The sequence below is a fragment of the Helianthus annuus genome, chromosome 13 (genome assembly GCF_002127325.2).
Source record: "Helianthus annuus cultivar XRQ/B chromosome 13, HanXRQr2.0-SUNRISE, whole genome shotgun sequence".
In the NCBI taxonomy this organism is placed as follows: Eukaryota; Viridiplantae; Streptophyta; class Magnoliopsida; order Asterales; family Asteraceae; genus Helianthus; species Helianthus annuus.
In genome coordinates this window covers 100,529,011-100,555,364 of record NC_035445.2, presented here as the reverse complement: position 1 = coordinate 100,555,364, position 26,354 = coordinate 100,529,011, and the positions used below count along the sequence as shown (strand labels likewise).

Genomic DNA, 26,354 nt, shown 5'->3' with positions numbered 1-26,354 from the left:
AATCTGCATTCCTCCTCAATGTTGGATTTGACTTTGGAGCACTGTGGTCAAACCTGCACCACTTATTACCAACATTTTGTGAGTTTTCATTTTTAACTTTTTGTGATTTTTGAAAATGATTGGATGATTGATCTGATGAGCTTTTATTTTCTTTTTTAGGATTTTTCAAATTTTTATCTTTTTGTTTTTGTTCCACATTCTTCTTTACAGGTTTTTGTGTTGAGCATTCACCTTTCTCAGTAGAATGTAAAACAGTATTTTTAAACATTTCATTTAATTTCAAAAATGTTTTTCTTTTTTCTTCCTTTTCTTTTTCATCATCAGATTTGTCATCACAGTCTTCAATTTTGACTTTGTCAAAATTTGTGACCTTGTCACTTATTGGAACAGAATTGATCGGTTTTGGACAAGGAAAATTCAACCTGTCTGATGAAGTCACAAAACCTTTCAATTTCGTTTCAAGTTCATCAATCTTGATCCTTGAATTCTCAGCTTCATTTTCAAGCTGTGATATTCTCTCAAGATAAGACTTGATTGATTTTTCATTTTCAATTTTAAGATTTTCAAGAACAGATTTTTCATTTTCCAAGACTTTTAACTGTTCTTGAAATCTTGTTTCATTCTCTTTTAGATTTCTGTTTTCCAGTTTAATCCAGAAATCTTCAGATTCTGAAGATTTGCTTTTGCTTTCAAAATCTTTTTCAAATTCAGCAATTTTCTTTTGAGCATCTACAGCTTCATGCTCAAGTCGAATAATTTTAGCAAGATGAGAGTTTATTTCGCTTTGTTTTTCAAAATTATTCTTGCCAAAAATATCCCTCTCATCTTGTAAAATCTTCATTTGGCTTTTGAAATCATTTTCCAATTTTTTAAAATTGTTGTTTTCCAATAACAAACTCTCAAGACTCTTTAAGAGTTTGTCATTATCAGATCTCAATTTTTCACAGCTTGAACGTAAACTCTGAATATGTTCGTCATCAGCTTTCTTCTCGTTTTTCAGAGTATTGTTTTCCAATGTCAAGCTCTCTACATCCTTCAGAAGTTTGACACTGTCTGTTCTTGATTTTTCGCATTTCAAACCTTCTTCAATCATCTTTTCATATGTACCTGCACAAAAAAGTTTAACAAAATCAAGAGGATTCGAATCTTTATCAATATAACAACCCCTCTTAATATCGTATCTCATATTCCATTTTGCTGCAAGACACTCATCAATTCGTTCTTTTATTTCATCAATCACATTCAAATCTAAATTTTCTAAGTTCTTTTCTAACTTCACTATCAACTCTTTCTTTTTCTTTTCAATTTCACAATTCTGTGTTCTAAGCTCTCTAATGAACTCTTTTGAACTAAATTTTGAGAACCTAGAATCCTTTTTCACCTTACACACAAATTCATCCCACTCTAAAGGTAATGCATCTTCAAACTTAGATTTCAGTTCAGCGTCTGATATCGTTACATAATACATTCCCAGACCATCAAGTAAATCATTATATCGCTTTTCCAGATCATTAAATTTCTCATATTTCCTACGCAAAAAATATTTAAATCTTTCAATCACGACCTCCTTTGACGTAAAATAACTACCACAATACCAATTGTTTGCTCTTTCAAGTTTAATGTTTTCTTGTTCATCAAACATTTTTGCCAAATTTTGGATAATTGTGATTAAAAAAAAATGTTTTTCACTTAAAGTTCACACAATTTCAACTTCTTGTAATTTGCCCCTTGTAAAAATCCCTTGATTCACCTGCAAACACACAAACAATCGATCAGTTTAAACTTGTGAAATAACTCTTGATGAAAATGTGAAATGACAAGTATTTATGCTCTTTGATCGAATGAGCCGATCGAACGAGATATGTGCAACTCAATTGAATGAGAGATGTGTGCTATTTGATCGAATGGAAATACTTGCTAGCCAATTGAATGACTAACTTGATCGATTAGAGATGCTAGTCGATCGAATGGACGTGTTGCTAGCCGATCAGACAGGACAGGTTTGCTAGCCGATCGGTTGGTGTAACCGATCGGTTGGGAATGGTTGCTAGCCGATCGGTTGGTGTAACCGATCGGTTGGGAATGGTTGCTAGCCGATCGGTTGGTGTAACCGATCGGTTGGGAATGGTTGCTAGCCGATCGGTTGGTGTAACCGATCGGTTGAGATACCCGCTGTTCGATCAAGTTGCTGTTCGAGCCAAAATACTATTCGATCGAATAGCTGTTCGATCCAAAATCCTGTTCGTTCGGCTGAGTGTAGTTGCTGTTCGTTTGAGATTTGCTGGCCGATCGGTTAGCACTTTGCTAGCCGATCGGTTGGGAATATCACACTACTTGCTGTTCGAACAACTTAACCAGCCAATCCAAGAGTTGCTAGCCGATCGGTTAGCACTTTTGCTAGCCGATCGGTTGGCACAATAGGCTGTTCGATTCAAAGCAACTTTGCTAGCCGTTCGGTTAGCACTTTGCTAGCCGTTCGGTTAGGAATATTCCTGCTGTTCGATCCAAGGGTATGCTAGCCGATCGGTTAGCACTTTGCTGGCCGATCGGTTGGGAAATATTGCTGTTCGATCGACTGAAACTTCCTAACCGATCGAGTGGCCTGTTCGAACGAGTGGCCTGTTCGATCGAACAAGAACTGATGAACACTTCGACGAACGGTTTCAGCAAAAAGTTCACAAAAACGCAGATTTCTCCCAAACGGCTTGGAATTTTGACCTGAAAATTTGTAGGATTATAGATCAGATATATGCGCACAACATATCAAAATTTCAGCCAATTTGAACCGTAAAAACCCGTTCAAATTTGTAAAATTCATAGAAAAACGTGAAGAACAAGAAAGTTAAGAAGAATTTGACAAATCTGGATGTTTTTGGCTCTGAATTTGCTGAAAACTTGTACGAATCTGTGAGTTTGATCTTCGCAACCGAGCACCTGCTCTGATACCACTTGTTAGGTCCGGTTTCGCTCCGATTCGATTGCGTAACGACACGTTCAACGTGCGGAATCCGTGAACGTGTGTGACCGAACACACGAGATCGTACGAATGACGTGATTCTATTGATGATGTAACGATTACAAGCTCCGAGAATCACGTTTTGCCACTTTCTCTCTCTAGTTTCTCTCTCTAAGCACCTAGCTTCTCCAAGCTCTAATGTGGCAAAAGTGTTTAACTCTTAACCTAAGGCTCCTATTTATAGGCACAAGGTTATAAGGGATTCCCCTTATTTACAAGTTTGCCACCTTGCCTATTTCTTATAATTACAATATAAAGCCTATTTTACTACAGTTTCAGCTACGGTTCTGATTGACGCAGGCGATAGACATCACTGCACTAACAAAACCCTGTTTTTCACTCTAAAACCAAACACATAAATATCGAGGTGCGTTTTATTCGCGATTGCTATGACAGAGGCTTGTTTAAACTCAAACAGATCCACACTGATGCTAATTCAGCGGATATTTTTACAAAAACTGTCAGCATCTCGAGATTCAATGTGCTTGTAGATCTTTTGAAAATGACACGTATCACCGACTGAGCGACAAAAAAAAATCGGTTTCATACTAATGTAAATAAATAAGTAAATTTGCGCATAAAGTGTGATGCACAAATTTAGGGGGGAAGAAGGACATATATGTACATATGCATAGTTTGAGGGGGAGAAAAGTAAAAAAAAACAAAAAAACAAAAAAAAAAACAAAAACAAAAACAAAAACAAAAAAACATATATGTACATTCGCATCGTTTGAGGGGGAGAAATAGTTGCTAGGGAAATGAAATGAGCTTTCGTGTTAAAGAACTCGATTAACACACGTAAGGTTTCAATGTTAAACAGGTTAGGCTCCACTGCGATGTGTTGATAGGTCTGCCGCTCGAAAAGCAAAATAAGCAAAGTGATACAAACATAATGGACTGGACATCTCGTGGGTAACAGACCAACGGTGTATGATTTCATGGTCTTAAATCCTGCGTTGATAGATAGCCAACATCTGAAGTTTCGGGTCTTTATACTGATGTATCATCCGGGCTGTCCCTCTGTTGCATCCAGATTATATGCAGACCTGGGCACAGTCAAGATATCTTGCTAAAAGAGCCCTCGTCATTTCTTCCTTGGTCTCTCTGCTGTACGGAAGTACTGACCTGTTCACCAGGAAGTCTGGCGTTGTAAAATAAAAAATATATATAAAAACAAAAAAAATAGAATAAAAGGGCTCTTGTCGGATCTTCCTTGGTCTCTCTGCTGTACGGAAGTACTGACCTGTTCACCAGGAAGTCTGGCATTGAAAATAAAAAAATAGAATAAAAGGATGATCTCAGTATACTCACCTGCTACGATGAACCGTTGTGCTTACCTTGATCGCGGGGGTATGCCTTGGAATGGGACACACAGATGTCACAGTATAAAACTACCTAAAAGCGTATCACAAAGCAAAAAGTTGAAGTTTGAGCGGTGGATTTAAGAGGACAAACATATCAACAATTGCGTGGACCAGCCTAAGTAAACGAAGGGCTGAAAAGTGTCCCTTAATCAGTTCGAGAACGATTTTGATCTGTAACACCCCAAAAATATTGAATAAATATAAGATTAAATCTAATAGTAAAGAAATGATGCCTAAATTTAATTAAGATGAAAATAGAGGGGTCAAGGTTGTAACTATCAAAATTTGATAGTTAAATATAACAATTAAGAAAAACCCCACACACAGTACGTGTGTGGGAGTTCTCTGCGATCAAACAAGGCCAAAGGAGGGGGAAACCCTAGTTCAAAGAATCAAGTGAATCAATCCAAATTCATGAGCCAATCTGATGCATGTTCTCTAAATTGTGATTAGCTAACCCTAATCTCTTAAGTGGTAAGTTCAATTCCTGAAAAATCTTGAATTGTAGGATGAGGGGATAATCCCAATCTCGATTTCTTGTATTAGAATAGGGAAATCTGAGATGTAAATTACCTTCTAGGGCAAGAATTATGTTTGATTGTAGGTTGTATGAAAAATGTAGTGAAAACCCCACTTTGTTAAGGTTATGTTACTAATAGGAAGTTCGTAAGGATTATGATCATGTTTTAGTTGATATGTGAAGTTGTTGTGATGCTTGAATGCTAGATAAACTAATTTTAGAATGAAAATTATGTGAAATTAGGGGAAGATGATTCTTGTGTTGTAATGAGTTAGTAGGAACATGCTTAATAGACTTGTACCTTGTACCTTAAATATGACGCCTACCAAGTGTTCGATGAAATGCATAAAAGATGAATGTACATGAGAATAGTAGAAAGTATTGACAAACTAAGTGAAGGAATGAATGTTCTAATGTAGGCGTAAAAGAAGAAGGTACAAGCACTAAGCAAGCGGAAGGAGTACAAGATCGAGGTATGTTTCGTTTTACACGAATCTTTATTATATTTCCCATTTATATTAAATTTAATGTAAAGCTATCCTTGTATAACGAACGTGACAATGTAGTAAGTAAGCGACAAATCCCTTGTGGATTTGGGTATGCTAACGAAAGTAATGTTGAGTTTATGCTAAACCCAATTTCACGGGTTGAACGTGTATGCTTAACTCTCTACGAGAGTGTTTATGCTAAACCCAATTTCACGGGTTGAACGTGTATGCTTAACTCTCTACGAGAGTGTTTATGCTAAACCCAATTTCACGGGTTGAACGTGTATGCTTAACTCTCTACGAGAGTGTTTATGCTAAACCCAATTACACGGGTCGAATGTGTATGTCGAACTCTCTACGAGAGTGGTTATGCCTAACCCAATTGTTGGGTTGTTGTATGCTTAAGAGTAAGAAGGTTTTATATGTATAAAGCTAAAACGAAGGGTTATGATTTTCCATGAGATAACTAACCTTTTAAATTGTGAATGTTAATGTAGGTAAAGCACCTCTTTAGGCGATTTGGAGATATGGGACGAGCACATGTTCAAGCCTTATGATACCAAGCGCTTCCGCAACTTATATGCATGCTTTTGGGTCGTGTTTATTACTTGTTAAACTTGTTGAAATGTTTTAGAATTGAAAACTTGTCGTTTTTGTTGGGATGGTTTTATGTTAAATGGGTCGTAGTGTAAACGTTGTAAGTTATGTCAAAACAGGGGGTATGCTCGTTTTACAAACGGGTCATGCCCAAATTTTGCAAAAATTTTCTATTAAGTGTCAAAATTGTATTTCAATGTCCGAAAGATCTTGCTTAGCATGTAATCTAGTATTTTAGAAATAGTGGTCCTAACAAGTTGGTATCAGAGCCAAGGTTTGAGGGATTCGAGCTTTTAACGCGATGCTTGAACTCAAACCAATGGCTCGTTCGAAAGTGTGCTCGCTCCATAATCGCCAATGAGGTAATAATGTATGATTTCGATAAATGCTAGTATATGTTATGAGTTTATGATGTAAGGTTAAGTTAAATATGTGAAGTAACAATTATGGGTAGCAAAACAAGTAATTCCGGAACCCGGGCAGCTGGTACGGACCTGGAAGTGGGTTAAAACACAAAAAAATGAAGTTGCAGCGAAACGATCAGGGGAAGGCCGTCGCCGACGCCCTGTATGTCCGTCGCCGACGCCTTATTTTGGCCGACGGCCTAAGTTCCTGTCTACGGACCTTTTTACCCAACGCCCACTTTTAAGAGCCGTCGCCGACGGGCTACCCTGCCGTCGCCGACGGCTAGCGTGGGTCTGGTTCGCTGATTTGCCTTGTTTTTACACATTCTAAGTTCCCGTATCAATTGAAAGCCTACTAAATTGTGATGAAAAGTCCATGTGGGACTTCATAAGTATGGGGAACCATAAATAGAAATTATGAAGTGATGAACTCGAAATAATCGGAGGTGACGAGTCGAATAATATGAACGAATAGTAAAAATTTAAAAAAGACAAGTAAAATTCAACTAAGGGAAGGTGGATGAAATAAACTTGGAGTAATGAACTATGACGTAATGAAAGCTTGTTAGTTGTGTTAAATATAAATGTGATGTTGTGTAGATGGCTGATGCAAGAAATATCAATGATGATAATGATGATAACAATGATGCGGCTAGACAAGAAGCATTCGAGAACAGAGTCACTGAAGTAGCGGAAGGGGTTATACAAGCCAATCTACCACGGTTGGCTCAAGAAGTAGAAAGCCGAGTTCTGGGTGTGGTGGATGCTATGATGACCAGTAGGTTTGAAGAATTGAAAGAATTAATCGAAGGATCCAAGAGTAGAGGTAAGGAACGAAGGTGCACCTATAAGGATTTTATGGCATGCCATCCGACGACGTATGACGGTAAAATAGATCCTGTTGAATGTCAAAGATGGATCTCGAACATAGAGGCGGTCTTTATACGAAGTCGGTGTGATAAGGAGGATCAAGTGATGTTCGCTACCGGTTTACTAACCCATCAGGCGAAGGATTGGTGGGATGCTCACAGCAAGGAGGTAGGCAAAGACAGACTGCAAGTTATGACTTGGCAGGAGTTTAAGGGGCCCTTCATGAGATATCATTGTCCTCAGTCGGCTATCGACAAGATTCAGGAGGATTTCTTACGCCTCCGGCAGAAAAACGAATCAGTGAATGAAATAGCAAACAATTTTATGGATAAGATGAAGTTCTGTGGAGAATTGGTAACAACCGAGAGGATGAAGATAAGTCGTTTTTATGGCGTGTTAAAAGCAGAAGTTAGAGAGTTCATCACTCCCTCAAAATGTGAAACTCTTGAAGAGCTCATTGATTTAGCGCGAGATAGAGAAATCGAAATTAAAAGGCAAGAGGAGCGAGGTGAAAAGAGGCCGAGTGAAAAAGGTGCAAGTTTTAGTCCATCCAAAAAGGGGAAGTTTCAGGATCAAGGAAGAAAGGGTAAGTCGAAGGGTGGGATTACACCATGCAAGACGTGTGGAAAGCTCCATACCGGAGAGTGTTTGCTAGGTAAGAAGGGGTGCTTTAAATGCGGTAAGGAGGGGCATTCGTCCTATCAATGCCCGGACAACCCAAAGACTTGTTTCAACTGTTTCGAAAAAGGGCATATCAAGTCGGAATGTCCAAAGCTTCAACAAGGGTCAAAGAAAGAAGATAGGAAGCAAGAGGGTTCTAGGGCAAAGGGGAGAATGTTTCAGATCACGTCTGAAGAAGCCAAGTCCCAGCCAAATGTGGTCTCAGGTATTTTTCTAATAAATTCTATACCGGTTTACGTTTTGTTTGATACCGGAGCTACCATGTCGTTTATCTCTAGTGAAATTGTTCAACATCCATCCTTTAAGATTGAACGAATGTCGATGCCCTTAGAAGTAGAGATAGCAGATAGCAAAAATTACTTGTTGCACGAAATATGTAAAAATTGCAAATTGACCATTGAGGATGAGGAGTTTGCTATTGATCTTATCCCCATGATCTTGGGGGAATTCAAAGTAATAGTGGGTATGGATTGGATGTCTCAAAACCATGCAGAGATAAAATGTGAAACCAAATCTATACTTCTCCAAACTCCAAGTGGAAGACAATTAAATGTACAAGGCGAAAGAAAGATGGAAGCGAAGCTATGTACTCTCGTTCAAGCCACTAAGTACGTGCTCAATGGGAGTAGAGCATACTTAGCTTACGTAGTAAATACTCAACAAAGCCTCCCAAAGCTTGAAGATGTAGAAGTTGTGAACGAATTTCCGGATGTATTCCCGGAAGAATTGCCGGGACTCCCTCCCGAGCGAGAAGTGGAATTCAATATCGAATTGAATCCGGGTGCGAACCCGGTCGCGAAGGCTCCCTATAGATTAGCTCCCACGGAAATGCGGGAATTAATGACACAAATACAAGACCTCCTAGACAAGGGCTTTATACGCCCAAGTGTGTCGCCTTGGGGAGCGCCCGTCTTATTTGTTAAGAAGAAAGACGGGTCGATGCGCATGTGCATCGACTATAGGGAGTTAAATAAGCTAACCATAAAGAACCGCTACCCTTTACCTAGAATTGACGACCTTTTTGATCAGTTACAAGGGGCGAGTTGGTTCTCCAAGATAGATCTGCGATCGGGGTACCATCAGGTTAGAGTACGAGAAGAAGACATTCCAAAGACCGCATTTAGAACCCGTTACGGACATTATGAATTTTTAGTTATGTCCTTCGGGTTAACAAATGCGCCGGCGGCTTTTATGGACCTTATGAACCGTGTATGCCGATCCATGTTGGATAGGTCTGTGATTGTATTCATAGATGATATTCTGGTTTATTCACGAAGCAAAGATGAACATGCAGTACACTTGCGTGAAGTACTTGAAGTTCTCAGTAAGGAGAAGCTCTACGCAAAATTTTCAAAATGCGCCTTTTGGCTTAGGGAAGTGTAGTTTCTGGGGCACGTAATAAATTCGGAGGGTGTTTTGGTTGATCCTTCAAAGATTGATGCTGTAATGAAGTGGGTTTCTCCGAAAAACCCGACAGAGATAAGAAGTTTTCTGGGTCTTGCGGGATATTACAGAAGATTCATACAAGATTTTTCCAAGATAGCCTTGCCCTTAACAAAATTGACAAGAAAGAAAGAGAAGTTTGTATGGGAGAAAGAACATGAGGAGGCTTTTCGAATGTTAAAAGAGAAACTATCAAGTCCCCCGATCTTAACACTACCAGACGGAACCGAAGATCTGGTGGTCTATTCAGACGCCTCACACCAGGGATTGGGTTGTGTTCTAATGCAAAGAGGGAGAGTTATCGCTTATGCCTCGCGACAATTGAAGCCTCATGAGGTGAACTACCCCACACACGACTTGGAATTAGCAGCGGTAGTGTTTGCATTAAAGATTTGGAGGCATTATCTATATGGGGCAAAATGTACCATCTACTCGGACCACAAAAGCCTTAAATATTTCTTTGAACAGAGAGACCTAAATATGAGGCAGCGGAGATGGCTGGAACTTATCAAGGATTATGATTGTGATATCCTCTACCACCCAGGAAAGGCAAATGTAGTAGCCGATGCGTTAAGCCGTAAAGAGTATCCATCTCCCATAAGAGTAAAATCCATGAAGATGATAGTTACGCCACGATTACTCGAGGCGGTCCGTGAATCCCAAATGAAGTCGCTCGGAGCGGAAGACCTGAAGAGGGAAAGATTAAAAGGTGTGATCGATTATCTAGAAGAGAATTCGACCGGGCTTAAGACACGGTTCGGCCGAATATGGATCCCACGATTCTGTGAAGTCAAGGCTGCCTTGCTCGACGAGGCACATAAGTCTCGATATTCGGTCCATCCCGGGGCTACAAAAATGTATCGAGACTTGAAAGCCAACTATTGGTGGCCGGGTATGAAGCGTGACATAGTTAAATACGTCGCGAAATGCTTAACATGCTCCCAAGTGAAAGCAGAACATCAAAAGCCGTACGGGAAGTTACAACCTTTGGAGATACCGGTATGGAAGTGGGAGGAACTAACGATGGATTTGATAACCAAGCTTCCTAAAACAAAGAAAGGGCACGATACAATATGGGTAATCGTAGACCGACTTACAAAAAGCGCTCACTTTTTACCCATCAAAGAAGCTTACTCTTCTGAGAAGATGGCAGAAATTTATATGAACGAGATCATATCCCGTCATGGGGTGCCCGTGTCGATTGTCTCGGATCGGGACACTAGATTCACTTCTCGTTACTGGCGAAAGTTCCACGAGAGTGTGGGTACGAAGTTGCACATTAGTACCGCCTACCACCCTCAAACTGACGGCCAGTCAGAAAGAACCATTCAAACACTCATTGATATGTTGAGGGCGTGTGCCTTAGATTTTGGGGGAAGCTGGGACGACCAATTGCCACTGGTCGAATTTTCTTATAATAACAGTTACCATAGTGGTATTCAAATGGCACCTTACGAGCTACTTTACGGGAGGAAATGTAGGACTCCCGTATGTTGGGGTGAAGTAGGACAAAGAGAACTTGCACCAAGTGATTTAATAGCAATAACGAATGAAAAGATCGAAATGGTTAGAACAAGGTTGAAAGCAGCTCAAGATCGGCAAAAAGCTTATGCAGACAAGAGAAAGCGTCCTATCGAATTCCAAGTCGGAGATTTTGTCTTGCTAAAAGTATCCCCATGGAAGGGTATAATCCGTTTTCGCAAACGGGGAAAGCTAGGTCCTCGTTACATTGGGCCGTTTAAAATTTTGGCTCGGGTTGGAAGGGTTGCGTATCGACTAGAATTACCGCCTGCTCTAGACGGGATTCACAGTACCTTCCATGTGTCTCAATTGAGGAAATGTCTCGCGGATGACACAGCATTAGTACCTCTCGATGACATTGAGTTAGACGAGAGGTTAAACTATGTAGAGAGACCCATAGCCATTAGAGATTTCAAGGTGAAGAATCTCCGCAACAAGGCTGTTAAACAGGTGCTGGTACAATGGCGGCACCGGAAGGGTTCGGATCTTACGTGGGAAGCCGAAGATGAAATGAGGAGACACTATCCTTTTCTTTTCGGTATGTCAAAATTTTAAATTATGTTCAGGTTTCGGGGACGAAACCTCTTTTAAGGGGGGTAGACTTGTAACACCCCAAAAATATTGAATAAATATAAGATTAAATCTAATAGTAAAGAAATGATGCCTAAATTTAATTAAGATGAAAATAGAGGGGTCAAGGTTGTAACTATCAAAATTTGATAGTTAAATATAACAATTAAGAAAAACCCCACACACAGTACGTGTGTGGGAGTTCTCTGCGATCAAACAAGGCCAAAGGAGGGGGAAACCCTAGTTCAAAGAATCAAGTGAATCAATCCAAATTCATGAGCCAATCTGATGCATGTTCTCTAAATTGTGATTAGCTAACCCTAATCTCTTAAGTGGTAAGTTCAATTCCTGAAAAATCTTGAATTGTAGGATGAGGGGATAATCCCAATCTCGATTTCTTGTATTAGAATAGGGAAATCTGAGATGTAAATTACCTTCTAGGGCAAGAATTATGTTTGATTGTAGGTTGTATGAAAAATGTAGTGAAAACCCCACTTTGTTAAGGTTATGTTACTAATAGGAAGTTCGTAAGGATTATGATCATGTTTTAGTTGATATGTGAAGTTGTTGTGATGCTTGAATGCTAGATAAACTAATTTTAGAATGAAAATTATGTGAAATTAGGGGAAGATGATTCTTGTGTTGTAATGAGTTAGTAGGAACATGCTTAATAGACTTGTACCTTGTACCTTAAATATGACGCCTACCAAGTGTTCGATGAAATGCATAAAAGATGAATGTACATGAGAATAGTAGAAAGTATTGACAAACTAAGTGAAGGAATGAATGTTCTAATGTAGGCGTAAAAGAAGAAGGTACAAGCACTAAGCAAGCGGAAGGAGTACAAGATCGAGGTATGTTTCGTTTTACACGAATCTTTATTATATTTCCCATTTATATTAAATTTAATGTAAAGCTATCCTTGTATAACGAACGTGACAATGTAGTAAGTAAGCGACAAATCCCTTGTGGATTTGGGTATGCTAACGAAAGTAATGTTGAGTTTATGCTAAACCCAATTTCACGGGTTGAACGTGTATGCTTAACTCTCTACGAGAGTGTTTATGCTAAACCCAATTTCACGGGTTGAACGTGTATGCTTAACTCTCTACGAGAGTGTTTATGCTAAACCCAATTTCACGGGTTGAACGTGTATGCTTAACTCTCTACGAGAGTGTTTATGCTAAACCCAATTACACGGGTCGAATGTGTATGTCGAACTCTCTACGAGAGTGGTTATGCCTAACCCAATTGTTGGGTTGTTGTATGCTTAAGAGTAAGAAGGTTTTATATGTATAAAGCTAAAACGAAGGGTTATGATTTTCCATGAGATAACTAACCTTTTAAATTGTGAATGTTAATGTAGGTAAAGCACCTCTTTAGGCGATTTGGAGATATGGGACGAGCACATGTTCAAGCCTTATGATACCAAGCGCTTCCGCAACTTATATGCATGCTTTTGGGTCGTGTTTATTACTTGTTAAACTTGTTGAAATGTTTTAGAATTGAAAACTTGTCGTTTTTGTTGGGATGGTTTTATGTTAAATGGGTCGTAGTGTAAACGTTGTAAGTTATGTCAAAACAGGGGGTATGCTCGTTTTACAAACGGGTCATGCCCAAATTTTGCAAAAATTTTCTATTAAGTGTCAAAATTGTATTTCAATGTCCGAAAGATCTTGCTTAGCATGTAATCTAGTATTTTAGAAATAGTGGTCCTAACATGATCCCATGGCAGGTTCTCCCTATATTACTCCTCCATTAGTTTTCTATTATTAATTTGTTTTGTTTTGATTATCTCTTTGCTAAAAAGGTTGCTCGGTTGGTTGGATCGTTGATTTTGAGAAAGATGTTTTCTGTCATGAAAAAGCAAATCATTAAAGTAATAGTCTGACACACTGTTTCGGATTAGGGCCCACTATCGTGGATAACGCGAATCAGATCCGGCCCATTGTTCCGAGTTGGGGCTTGGCCGTTTGATCTCAGGCCCAATCTAAAACACTATTAATTGGCAATCATTCTCTCTTTCAAGTCACATTTCGGACTAATCTCATCTCCTAATTCATTTCGGATTCTCTCATTGTCTTTCCGGACCACTTATTCGAATTACAAGGTTTGCAGGTTTCTATACTTTTCAAACCAAAGCCCTCTGAATGCCAAAGTCGCCAAAAGAACGTGACATGCAACATACACGTGTTGACGAGAAAGCTGAGACACTTGATTCAGATTCAGATTCAGAATCGGACTCTAGTGAAGAAGAACCCGATTCCGACAGTGAAGTGGAAGTGATTGCATCTGAAAATGTTGAGAAACCCGTTCGAGAATCGACGTTACTGCTGAAAATTTACAAGCCCTGATTGAGTCCTTGAAGGATAGTGTCGGAAACCCTCCTTCCGTATCTATTCCTGAAAATGAAGATGATTCGACAAATGATGCTGAAGAAGCATCCAACAAGAAATGAAGAACCGAAACAGCTCCTGGTATCATTCTACTGGCCCAAGCTCAGAACCATAGCCTACTATGCCCACCGATCCACAAGTCACTGCTGCTACTCAAGAAACAAGCACGCAAGATCTCGATTTTGATTAAAAATTCGATTTCGATCTCGATCTGCCTGAAACAACTCATTTGCAACCAGAAAGCTCAAGCAGCATCAGGTTCAATGTAGAAGTTCCAGTGGTGCCGACTTCTCTGAGCATTATAAAGCAGCCATGCGCTTTGCAGTCAACAAATTGAAATTTATTGAAGAAAAAGATAGTGATGATGATACGGCTGTTGATGTAGCGAAGTTGCAGCAAAAAGTGATTGTATTGAAACAAGATGCTGCCCTGGAAGAAGCTCAGATCTCATCTTTGCAAGCTCAGAAATCAAGCAAAGATCAGACGATCGAGCAACTACAAAGCGATGCGGGTATGCTGACATCTGTTGAAAGCTAAGCTGAAAAAGAAGTTCAAGATCGTGATCAAGAATCGTGTGTTTGCTGATCCGGCTCCGTTGCCTGGTGGTCCTCCTAACAAATTGAGCAACTAATCCAGTAAACCTAGGGGGAGATTGTTAGGCCCTATAGGTTTATGGATTAGTAGGTTTATAGGCTAATGGACCAAGATTCTAGAAAGTGGGGGTATTAGAGTGGGCTTAGGGATAATGGGCCTAGGGTTTTGGGGGAAACCCTTTACTATAAATAGGAAATGATAATTAGGGGCAAAAGGTTGGTTGGTTGTTTGGTTTTAGAAAGTTGTATTAGACAATTAATATTGTATGCAACTTTAAGCCTTTGAGTATATTCAAATCTTCATCTTTGTGTTCTTGATTTCTTGATCATCATCAAGTTTGGATTCCGCCCATCCTTGGTGATCGTTTGATATCGTTGTTTGATCCGTATTTTCGGGACTTACACTAACCACCCTTCTTGCTTCCGTCCTAATCTTCCTTTCATCCCCTCCCCTTGGTCAAGTTTTAATTTACCCTTTCTACCAACCCATTACTTTGAGCATGGGTAACAGAAGTGAAGATTTGACGTATCTCCATTAGTTCACACCAGGGTTTGAAGGACTTTTCCAAAAACTGAACCTCGTTGTCGTTGATCAGCTCTAAGGATATTCCAAATCGACAGATGATGTTGTCCAAGACAAATCTATTCATTTGCTCCCTGGTGATCTTTGCCAAGGGCTTGGCTTCAACCCACTTGGTGAAATAGTCAATGGCCACCAGTACAAACTTCACCCCGCCTGTGCCTTCCGGAAACGGTCCAATGATGTCAATGGTGCACTTCTAGAACGGCCATGACGTTGAGACCGGGACCATGGGGTGCTTATGGCAATGGGTCATGGGGGCATGAACTTGGCAATTGTGGCATTTCCTGATTTCTTCCATGGCACTATTATACATATGATTCCAATAGAACCCAGCATTCATTGCTTTGGCTACAACCGTCTTGGGTCCCGAGTGCATTCCACAAATCCCTTCGTGTATCACCTGAATCACTTACCTTGCCTCTTCCTCGTCTACACACTTCTGGGAAGGTCCCAGATACGACCTTCGATAAAGTTCCCCGTCTATAATTTCATACTGCAGAGCCTTCACTCTGATCTTCTGTGCTAACGCTTCGTCCTCTGGGAGAGTCACGTCCTTTAGGAATTCCATGATGGGGGTCATCCAGGATTTTCCAGTTTTTTCGACGGATGCGACTTCCTTACACAAGATGGAGGGCGATGTCAGGACCTCCACTTTTACTTCTCTGGCCAGGTGATCGAATGCTACGGAGGCTAACTTACTGAGAGCGTCAGCTTTTCTATTTCTTCCTTGAGGAACGTACTCCAGCCTGAAGCCATTGAAGGTCTTGGCCAGCTCCTTTACTTGGGCCACATATTGGGCCATGGTGTCATCCTTTGCATCATATTCTCCTTATATTCCTTGACCACCAATTGCAAATCCGTATTGGCCTCACCACGCCTTGCTTTCATTTTCTTAGCCAACCTCAGCCCTGCGAGTAGTGCTTCGTATTCGGCTGTGTTATTGGTGTTCTTGAAGTCCAGTCAGATGGCATAGGTCAATTCAATCACTTCGGGACTTACAAGGGTGATTCCTGCCCCATTTCCTTCCTCACTTGAAGCACCGTCGGTATATAATATCCACACCGCTTCCTCCTCTTTCTTCCTCTCCTGCTCTTGTATCTATTTCCATTTGAGGAGTTCCCTCTCCTCTTCCTCAGGGACCTCTGCTAGGAAATCCAGTAGGACTTATCCTTTCACGGTTGTTCTTGCTCTATATTCTATGGCATGTTCCCCCAACTCAACTATCCATTTAGCCAGGCAGCCAGAGAGATCCGGTCTCCCCAATACTTCCTGGAGAGGTTGGTCTGTGAGTAGGATTATCTTGTGGGCTTGGAAATATCTTTTGAGCCTTCATGATGCAAAGACCAGTGCCAACGTCAGCTTCTCCATGGGCAAATATCGTTCCTCCGGTCCCTTGAGTATCCAGCTAATGAAGTATATGGGTATTTGCTTCCCTTCCCTTTCCACTAACATTACGGCACCGATAGTTGTCCTTGACGCGGATAAGTACAACAACTGATCCTCCCCGGGTACGGGGGTGGCCAGGGTTGGTAGCTTACACATGAGCTCCTTCATTTCCTGAAAGGCCGACTCGGCTTCAGGACTCCAATAGAACTTGTTCGTTTGGAGGCAGTCCTTTAAGACCTTCATGAAAGGTAAAGTTCTGTCTGCCACCTTTGACAAAAAACGATTAAGTGCTATTAAACTGCCATTCAACTGTTGAACATCCTTGATGGATCTGGGAGACCGCATTTCAACTACTGCCTGTGTTTTCTTGGGGTTTGCCTTGATCCCCCCTTTTGTCACTATCACTCCCAGGAACTTCCCCTCTTCCACCCCAAAGTGGCATTTCCCTGGATTTAACTCCATGTTGACCTCCTGCATGGTCCTTATTGTTTCTTCAGTATCCTCTAACATGGTTGTCTCGGTAAGCCTCTTGATGACAATATCATCCACGTACACCTCCAAGTTCCTCCCCAACAGATCCTTGAACAAAGTGTTCATAAACCTCTGATAGGTTTCTCCCGCGTTCTTGAGCCCAAAGGGCATCTTAGTGTAGCAGAAGGTCCCTTCGTCTGTTACGAACGCCGTCTTTTCTTCGTCTTCTATAGAAATTTGTATTTAATGGTAGCCCTTGTCCACTTGGATGTCTATCTCGGGTAGGGGGTAGCAATCCTTAGGGCAAGCTTTGTTCAGGTCCTTGTAATCTATGCACATCCTCCATCCGCCATCTTTTTTGCTAACCATGACCAGGTTGGCAACCAATGAAGGGTACCTGACTTCCCAGACTATCCCGGCCCTGAGGAGTTTTCTTGTTTCTTCACAAGCCACCCTCCTTTTGTTAGGTCCCATACTACGCTTCTTTTGCTTAACAGGCCTCACCCAGCAGTGGGCGTTGAGCCTGTGTTCTGTCAAACTTTGGAGGATCCCACACATGTCCCCTTGCTGGAACGCAAAAACATCTATGTTGAAAAGCAGCAACTCCTTGAGGGCTCTTTTGCACTTGTCGCTCAAGTGTTTCCTCACTCTTATCATTTGCTCCGGAAACCTTTCGTTAAGGACCCACTCTTCTATCCCCTCATCCCGAGGCTTCCTTCTGACTTCTTCTTCCGAAACCGATGAGATCACTTCGTATGAAGACTTTACCCAGGCAAGGCCTCGAGGAGTTTGAAACACTAAAGCTCCGTGAGGGGTAGAGGCCTGTGCTTAGAGGTCCCCAATTCCTGGTCTCCCAAAAAATCGCATTATACTTTGATGGGGCTCTGACCACGGTAAACGTCAGTTCTATGGTTCGTATCCTGTCCCCTACCCCCACCATAAACGGGAGCCTAATCTTCCCCAAAGGGTGTGAGACACTTTTACTGAAACCCACCAAGGGTATGGAGTCTTCCTCCAGTCTTTCTCATACATCTCTGTCAAACCTCAAGAAACAATGTTCATATATCACTCCTACCCCGCTCCCCCCATCCACATGTATCCGGGCAACCCTATGCCCTGCTATCGTGGCTCAAATATTGAGGGGAGTCTCTGGACTTCATGCTCTTCAAGATGTGGTAGGAGTATTGGATTCTCTAGACTTCATGCTCAACCTGTCATGTTGCATTTTATCATACGGAGGTCTTTTTGGGTAGAGATTACCTTTTTCTTGAGACCTGGGGGCCGGATTGACTCTCCGAGGAGCAGTTTCTAGTTCCTTAGCCTTGTTGCTGGTATCTTTTCCCCTGACGAAGGCTCTAACCTTGTCCATGAGGCCGTCGAAGGTCTCGGGGAACTCCTCTACCAACTTTTCGCATAACTAAGTGTGCTTCAACCCGTTAATGAAGCTGCTTATCTTCATCACTTCTGGAACCCCCTTGATGTTCATGTTTTCCTTGATAAATCTCTTCATTTATTGGTCTACCTGCTCATTGTCCTTTTGATGGATGTCCATGATTTCATTGGGGTTTTTTATCACCTTCACTTAGATCCTCGTAACTACCAATACTCCCCACCGGAAGGCTATCAAACTAGAGACAAGCTCTCTCGGTCAGTGTCTGCATGAACATATGGCACCAAGTCGGCATGGACCACCTTCCCACCTGCCCGGCACCTCTGAAGGCATGAAGATGATCCTCCGAATCTTTAGTTCTGTCGTATCTATCCAGATTAACTGGAGGTTTGAGTTTGGGGGGTAGAGGAGCCTCAGTAATCCTTTCAGTAAATTTTGAGACTTCTGCTAGGTCTTTGGGTAGGTAGGGCTTATCTAGCACATTGTCACCTTGGTTTCTTCTGTTCTTACCATCTCCTTCACTGTCTCCCTTCCCCTTCACCAACGCCTCTCTCTCCTTGGGTGCCATCCGCTTAAAGGCAGACATAAAGGCTGCTAACGGGTCCAGATTGGCATTTTCCTCGTGAGGATCAGTGTTGCCTTTGTCCGGTGGTGTGTCAAAGGTGAGCCTAGACCGAAGACTTTCGAGCCTCTTCCGTTTCTCCAGGTCTTCCAACTGCTTCCGCAGTTCATCCTTATGTTTAGACACAAAGTCTGGTGTGATAGCACTCTTTCTTATTGATGGTCCAGACCCGTCATCGGCTTCAAATTCGTTGGTAATGTCTTCGATGGTTACCGTCTCGTCGGCGACCTGAACCACCTTGGTACCAAACTTGGGAGTTAGGAGGTGGTGGAGTAGCCATGTTGTCTCTGAAAGAAGAAGTGCTTCACAACGTACAGGTTCTTGATGGGATTACTCTGTGGATAGAGGTCCCACGAATGGCGCCAATGTTGAGTCCCTAACCTCCGATTTGAAGTCAATGGGGCTCGTTAATGTTGCAATGGACTTCTCTCATCAACCTACAAAACAAAACACCGTTAGCCTCACCACGGAGGACCCCGGGGGGGGGGGGGGGGGGGGATCCGTGACCAAGCTCCGACGTGAGGGTAAGAAAGCTTGCCGGAGGAGATGGAGTTTATTCCGATGAGTTTGCAGTCGCCGGAATATCCTTGGTGTGAATTCTAGGCGAAGAGCCTTAAATATAATCCGGAGAATATCTGGATCTAATGAAGTGTGTGAGTGTAATCAATGTAATGGGAATTGAATGCTTACTTAGAGCGATCTTGAGCTTGCCTTATATAATGGAGATCGCTTATCTCTCCGACGGGAGCTCCAATATAATCCAACGGTACTATGATGCCTTGGGAAGACTCAGACACATGTCTGATTTCCACCGGCATGATGTCTCGTGCATTAATTAAGAGTTGCTCTGTTCCTCGTACTATTTCCGGCTATGGCAATCTCTTGTTTGCAGGCATTTAATGCCCTCTGCAAGAGACATGACCGCCTTCTTCCCGCCCTTTCTCTTGTTCTCTCTTATAAGAAACAATAACAAGCATTGGGCCTGTAGAGAAGCCCAACCGAGAGGAGCCCAAGATGAGATCCCCCCCCCATCCAAGAGGGCCTTGTCGACAAATATATATAGGAACTTGGGTTTCTAATGGGTTGTAGTTATTTTTGTGTTTATGTATTAGAAAGTTGAAATAACAAGTATCTTGTTATAAATATATTGATATTGTGGTTATCAAGGCCTAAATTAGATTAGGCTTATTCTCCAAGTTTCTTTACCCTATATATAATCCATTGTTATCTATTGTATGAATACACATGATCAAGAAAATATCAGTTCTTTCTTTCCATATTTCTTCTTATATTTATGTGTGAATAGGCTAGTTTCACAACACGTTATCAGCATGAAAGTGCTCTCTTTGAAAACCCTAGCCACAACCACCCTAAACAATTATTCAGTCTCGCTAAACAAAGTTGTTGTGGTCTTCTTTGCTTTCGTCGGAACGCCTACGTCGCCGGAGTAACTTGAGTTCCACCACCAGTGATACTTGTTCAATCATCGTTAAGGTAATCCATGAACACAAAATCTTGGTGTTTGTATCTTCGTAAAAGTTAATATATTAGTAGGAGTACTCAAACTAATTGCTTTTAATTATTATGTTTCAAATGGGAGTTCTCGTAACAATGATGTATATAGAGAAGAAGATGAGCTATATTTAAATAATATAAAATAAAAGAAACCATGTCAATTTTGCTAGGGTTTGAGAAAGAATAATCAGGGTTGTATCGGTTAATGGCATGACCATCATGATCTTGCATGGCATGCAAGATGTACACCGACCTAGAGTAAACAATTTTCTTTCTCTTGAATATGTTAATAGTTATTTACACCAACCTGAAGTAAACAATTTTCTTTCTCTTCAATATGTTAATAGTTATTCAACTGTGTTTGTGTTTGTTATTTTACCTTTTACTATATACACATAAATATGTTAATAGTTATTCAACTGTGTTTGTGTTTGTTATTTTACCTTTTACTATATACACATACATACATGGAAAATTTAATTGAATGTTAAATTTGTTTCTCACCACTTACCACTACCATGGATTTAATGTTTGTTTACGATGTATTTGTTTATGATTATATTTGGTGGTTTTGCTCTGATATATTTTATTTTAAAATATGATTTTTAGATTCTAACTGTTAAACAGTATGATTAATTTTGAAGCTTTTATCATCAAATTATAATATACATATATATTAGATTATATTGGATTAATCATATATTCTATTGTGCGTGTGATATTCTATATAATATTGATATTGGGGATTAATGGATTATTAATATAAAAAAATTAGTTTACAAAATATTATACATATGATTCGCACACCTGTAATTTTATACACGGTTAATCAGAAGTATACTTGAATACACATATATATTAGATTAGGTACATAAGTCCGGATGGCTGTGAGTTAAGTTTTTTTAATAGGGTGCTCTGTGTTTTGAAGGTTCACCTATAATCCTTTCTTTACTTAAAAGTGTTCTTTTTATTAGTTCATTATTTAAACATATAAAGATGCGAATACGTGAATTGATATTATCATTGTTTAAATATGAATGGTTTTAAAGGTTGATTTAAATATATTGTTATAACTATATAAATTTTTATAAGCCTAACAAGTTATTACAAGTTTTAGCATTTGATTTGATTAAAATGGATATCCTAACAAAATATGTAACATTTTATGGAGTTTGTTAAAAGATTTGGGGCATTTATTTTATACGTTTATATTCTAGATTTGATATTTGATTTTATTATTAATCATTGAGTTGGTTTTATAAAAGATTAAGATATGATTGCATTTTGTAATAAGTTTAGTTAAGATTCAAATATAAGTTTCCATTTGCATGCATATATAACTGTAATCTATCATTCAAGATGCAAGATTTCATTGTACCTTTCATGATATAATCACTGTTGTAATATATGCTAAAATAGAGAGTGACGTCAATTTTTTGTGTTGCAAGATTACCAATATTGCTATTTTATTAAGTTCATAAAATTGAATATAACTTATAAAATGGTAGATTATTAGTGGTATACTTTAAATATTTGTATCAAGAAGATGTATATGTGTGCATATGATAAAAGTTGTCCTCTATTTGTGTGTATATTTGATTATGATTGATGAAAGAAAATCATCTTATATGATAGTGTTTTTAGCGTAGCTTGTTTTATATGGTAACATATTATAACGTTGGGTGTTGCATAATTTAACTTTGTGTATATTATCACTATTGCATTTATATATGTCTTTATATGCAATCATTTATTCTTTTGGATAATGTTAAATATAACAACCAAACAAGGTTGTGGTTTATCACTATATTATGAAAGATGATTAGATATGACACCCGAAGTGTCATACTCCCCTAAATCTTATTATCAGTTTATAGAAGGTCATAAGATTTTAGACAGAAAAATCTTATATGACTTAGTCATGTAGCTATATCTCAATTATATTATATGGAAAGAAGATCCTTTGTTAGGAAAAGTGTTTTCCATTGGTCACACTTAAGATATGACCCTAAAGTAGCAATATCATTTAAAGAGTATGGATAATTTAAAATGATTTCATACCTCTGTGACTGAGTAAATAATGAAAATCCATAAAAGTTTTTGATTATATCTCATTCTCTGAAGTGAATGTGATTAAGTATTGATAGTCAACATAGACATAATTGAGAAAGTTGTATGGTGAGATCGACCATTTAGAATTGTAAAAGGTCATGTTAATAATGAGATGGACTACTAAAAGTGGCAAACTAAGGATTGACAATATAACATGATAGTTGAACTATAAAGTTACAAGACACTCTCTCGTATCTAAAGTTTTGTATTACATACGTGTAAGTAATACATATACGATCATAAACCAGAAGTTTATGGATTATAATTATTTAATTAGTTGGCATGACCGCTAAGACCACATCGAGTCGATGATGTTGTGAAACTTAACAAAGAATCAAAAGATTCTTGCTGACAATTAAACTTGTCATCTTTCTCTCAACGGAAATTAATGATTCACCAACCAAAGTAGGGTAAGAATCCCTAAATATTCTGGAAGTGATTAGCGGATATGCATATCCCAACATGATACTATTTAGTGTTTAAATCGATGCATCGTCTAAATGGTTATCAAATCCACAATTTAAAGTTTGTGTGATTATGGCTTAGCTAATGTGATCACAAGCATATTATTCCAGATTGACATATTTATTTCGGTGTAAAAGTGAATTGATTACCAAGTTATTGATCATCATTGGAATACATGTTTTGTTGCGACGATCACTAAACGTCTATGATTGGTTGCAAAACCTAAGATCATGAGAGTAGAAGTTCATATGTTATGGACATGTTATTTTACATGCAACATTAATTCACATCAAGCCAACAAGTCATAATACTTTCTCCCCGTATCGTTGGTTTTTAGTCAGGAACCAAAGATGTCCCATCAAAGATTTTGGTTGTATGACCTATATTGAAATTAATCCACCAAGATGCACAAAGATGGGACCTTAAAAAATGGTTAGGAATATGTAATAATGAATAGAGTCATTGATGAGATATTTAATTATGGCTCAATTATTTGATATCCATATCAATGGATTAACATTCCCAACATTAGAAGGAGATAAAAAGCAGTTGGAAAAGAAATGAGTTGGTATGAATTATCATTGATCCTCAAAAACTAAAAGTGTGAACTAGAAGTTCAGATAATAACTCATTTACAAAGATTAGCGAATCTATTACCAGACACATTCACTAACCTTAAAGAGGTGATTTATATCACATATGTCAACTGCTAATGCTCCAATTAAGATGAGTGTCCCAGAAGGACAACCACATATTTGCGATGGGTCTATTGCACCTCTAATGCATGGTAGACTAATCGATTCCAATAATAAAATTCCTCAAAAGTTGGAGCAAGTAATTAAGATGGTCAATTATTAATAGGGTTTCCTGAAGAGACATTAGACATGATGGTTGTAGAAGAACCTCAGGTACCTGAAAATAAAAAGATCTCATTATATTGTATTATGTCTACAAAATATATGGAATCGAAACAAAACCGACATCGTCATACTTTTGTATATAATGTAGCGCTTGAAATGATGAGGATCAAAATCTAAGATCTGCCTATGAGAAATGATTGGCCAAAATGGAAAGACGCAAATGAGGCAGAGTTGAATTCTTTATTAAAAATGGAAAGTTTTTGGACCAACAATCCGTACAACTGAAATTGTAAAACATATTGGATACAAATGGGTCTTATATGTGAATCATGAATTGAAATAAAATTAAGCGATATAAGACAAAATTGGTGGCACAAAATATTTGCAAAGACCCAAGATTGATGATGAGGAGACATATTCTCCAATGGTGGATGCATTGACTTTCCAATATCTTATTAGTCTAGTAATATAAAGAGAGAATTGACATGCGTATTAGAAATGTTATGTATCATTTTGATACTAAAAGTTTACATGAAAGTCCTTGATGGATTTAAATTGTCAAATTCATGTATATACTATGGTGTGTGCAAAGCGTGATATGATTTTATTGTTATTTTGAGCCCATTTTACACATTAGTCAAGTTTTAAATTTATAAAACACGATATTCTACTAACACTAAACACACACTTGGGCAAGTGCACCCATCATGAGCGTAGTATAGCGTTGGTAAGATACCGAGGTCGTCCAAGTACACAAGAGCTTTTAGTACCAGTTTATCCTCAATGTCTAATCAATCTAAATTTTTCTGAGAAAAGTTTGAAATACGAAAATAAAAACTAAAAATGCAGAAATAAAATAAAATAAAAACAGATAGACAAGATGAATCAATTGGATCCGACTCGCCTTTAATGTATCCTTTGATGATTTTCGCACTTTCGGACTTTTTAAGAGATTATCTTAGTTATAGTAGTAGGCCCCTCTTTTGAAGGTGATGTTACCCTCAACCCAGTGGTTTAAGTCAGCAGGGATACAATCCCAAAAGGTCGGAATATTGAAAGATAATTAATTAAGTTATTAATACGAAAAGTGGTAGGCCCCTCTTTTGAAGGTGACGTTACCCTCGGCTAAGTGGTTTAAGTCAGCAAGGATACAATCCCAAGAAGCCAGTTTAATGTATTAATAGTAGTTTACATATGAGGGGTTCAAGTTATTCGCACCTCCGCCATCCAATACCAGTGGGTATTGAAGGAGGTCCTAGTAAGCTTGAACCAGGTCCTTGCAGGATCTATACACTGAACAAGGCAAGAACCTTACCAAACCATTCCCCTAACCCCCGACCAGGTAGTCAACATGCTTTTATGTAGACCGTAAAAACATTAATGATGTAATCTTTTACTTTATATAGACAGTAAAGTAACACCAAGTCACCACGAAAAAATGATTGGAAGAATTCACCTTCAACATAAGAAACTAGTTATTAAAGTCATTAATACAAAACCAAATAAAAAGTGCCAAAAAATTAAAAATCAAAAGTAATACAATAAAGACTTGTCTTCACCAAGTGATGTAAGAGGCTTAACCAAACATGGCCTTTGATTGGCAAGAACCCTTACAATCAATCTTGGATCCCGAGACTACTACACACTCTAAAGATGGATGATGGATGTTGGAGGTGGGTGTTGGTGTTGTAGTGGTGGTGGAGTGGTGGAAAAGTGGGAGAGTAGTGGTTTGCTAAGGGATGCCTTTGAAGTGAACCAAGCACCCCTATTTATAGCCTGCACAGTGCTCTGGCCACGGCCCCGTGTCCAGCGGGCAGACCCCGTGGCCAGCCTTTTCTCTTCCTTCATTAAATGCAAGTGTCAGCAGAGGGTCCCACACGGCCCCGCGTCCAGTGGGCACGGCCCCATGGTCAGCATCGTATCTGTACTATCAAGATTTTGCAAGATTTTGCGTATCTTTGCTTTGACCATGCCCCGTGCTGAGCTGGGCACGCCCCCGTGGTGGGCGTGGAAGCTTCTACATGTTTGTCTTTTCTGCAGGACCCTGACCACGCCCCCGTGTTCGGCTGGGCACGGCCCCGTGGTCATTCTTCTGTTTCCTTGTTTTTGCTTTGGGGATGCTGCCGGGTGGTCGGGCATATCATGTTTATTCCTTTTCTTTGTATTTATGTTGGTTTTGGCTTCTTATTTGCTCCTTTTGTTCGTTTAAGCTCATTTGATCCTGTAAATTCAAAAGGAAGACAAAAACACGCTTTTTTCCAACATTAGTACTAAAAAAGGGTTGGTTTTATGTCTCATTTAATGTAATTTATATGTTACAATTTGCACACATCAACTATCAAATTGAATATAACTGGAACTCCGCATGAGTATCCTAAAGCAATTGAGTGCTTAGAAGGTTAACTAAAACATCTTGTGGATGTAATTCTCGTGCACCAATAAACATACATAGAATAAAGTGTACCCACTGAGTAAATATGAACCTAT

The 26,354-nt window shown here is 39.4% G+C and overlaps 1 long non-coding RNA gene across 3 annotated transcripts; it reads left to right on the top strand.

The window, feature by feature from the left end:
• Nucleotides 1–4,722: 4,722 nt before the first annotated feature.
• LOC110903053 lies at nucleotides 4,723–13,088 on the top strand. 3 transcript variants are annotated; one of them, XR_004876725.1, is made up of 4 exons: nucleotides 4,723–4,854; nucleotides 5,320–5,373; nucleotides 12,275–12,328; nucleotides 12,841–13,088. It is a non-coding gene; the product is annotated as an uncharacterized LOC110903053 (long non-coding RNA). The 3 variants fall into 3 exon arrangements; XR_002571630.2 differs by lacking the exons at nucleotides 12,275–12,328; nucleotides 12,841–13,088 and adding an exon at nucleotides 5,886–6,133; XR_002571631.2 differs by lacking the exons at nucleotides 4,723–4,854; nucleotides 5,320–5,373 and adding an exon at nucleotides 11,678–11,809.
• Nucleotides 13,089–26,354: the final 13,266 nt, after the last annotated feature.